Source organism: Belonocnema kinseyi, chromosome 10, assembly GCF_010883055.1.
Source record: "Belonocnema kinseyi isolate 2016_QV_RU_SX_M_011 chromosome 10, B_treatae_v1, whole genome shotgun sequence".
Classification (NCBI taxonomy): domain Eukaryota; kingdom Metazoa; phylum Arthropoda; class Insecta; order Hymenoptera; family Cynipidae; genus Belonocnema; species Belonocnema kinseyi.
In genome coordinates, this window is record NC_046666.1 from 88,660,880 (window position 1) to 88,662,286 (window position 1,407).

The window sequence follows — 1,407 nt, forward strand, 5'->3', positions numbered from 1 at the left end:
CTACTCTTGTTTTTTAATGTATTCTATAATTGAAAGTAAATTGAACCATTTTTTTTTTATAAACCCCATTGCATTTTCCTAGTATTGGCGATCTGACTAGCTTAAAAAATAACCATTTATATTAATTGACTATAAAATTAATAATGTATTTTTTGTTCTAATCGATAACATAATGTGTTAGCCGTTTATTATAACGGATTTTGTAACAAAAATTACAAATCAACATTTTGAAATTGTGTTCATGTGGGTTAGCTTTTCGTAACTGTCCCAGTAATGTTCGGTTTACCCTACTACCTTAAGGCCGAACACGTTCAGCAGTGCATTAGTCCGGCCGGTCACATGATTATCCAGTCAAATTTTTGTTTTTAAAAGACACTTTTAAACACAAAAATTAAACATGACATAAAACAACAGAAATAGAGTACATGTACAATTATGCTTAAAAATAATGAGTATAAACATTTCAAATATCGCTATTCCCTCATAATTAGTCTACTCTAAAATTTATCTTTATGCAATGGATTATTTCAAGCTGCAAAAAGTGTGCAACGGTAAATAACGAAACAAAGCCGGTGATGCATAGAAACGACAGAAACTTAACCAAAAATAATCGGGATGCGAATGAAATATTTACTTACCCTTTATATGAACGTCCAAAATCTACTTTTCACATCAAAGTAAAAAAACTTGACTAAAACGATATTAAAGCTTAAACACGAGCACGGAACAAATCCAAAACTTCTATCGCATTCCTAATACCAAGCAAGTGTGATATTTTGTCCAATCTTCACTTTACCCGTTTGCAATGGATTGCACGGACAGTGTTCCCAACTTTGGCATGTTGAGCTACTGCGCTTGTCTGGCGCAGCGACCGTCATTAGTCGCTGTTGGCGCGCGTTTCAAACCGGACATAATTAACAATTATTGAAATTAAATATATACTCATTATAAATTGCACATTAATATCAGAAATTACGTAAATTATGATTTATGACCCGAAAAAAATAAAAACGCCCATATTTTTTAATTAATTGTCTTTTAGTTCCAAACACTAACTTATATTTCACCAATTAATTTTTAAATTAATATATTTCTGAATTTTAATATAATATGTATGAATATTTGCATAATTTAATGTACAAATTTCCATTGCAAAAAACAATAATACTAGATAAACACCTGAAAATAACGTTTTCAACTAAAAACAGTTCTTCCTAATTTAGAGACGTCACATAATGAGAAAAAATAAACAAAAACCATCATTGCTGATAATAAAAATTGAGCCAGTTTCTACTAGTATCAACGTAATTTGGCTATTCATACCAAAATTTCAGTATAGATACGACTCGTTAAATAAACATTTTTACATTCTCATCAAGAGAAGGTATTAGATTTGTGTCAAATTTG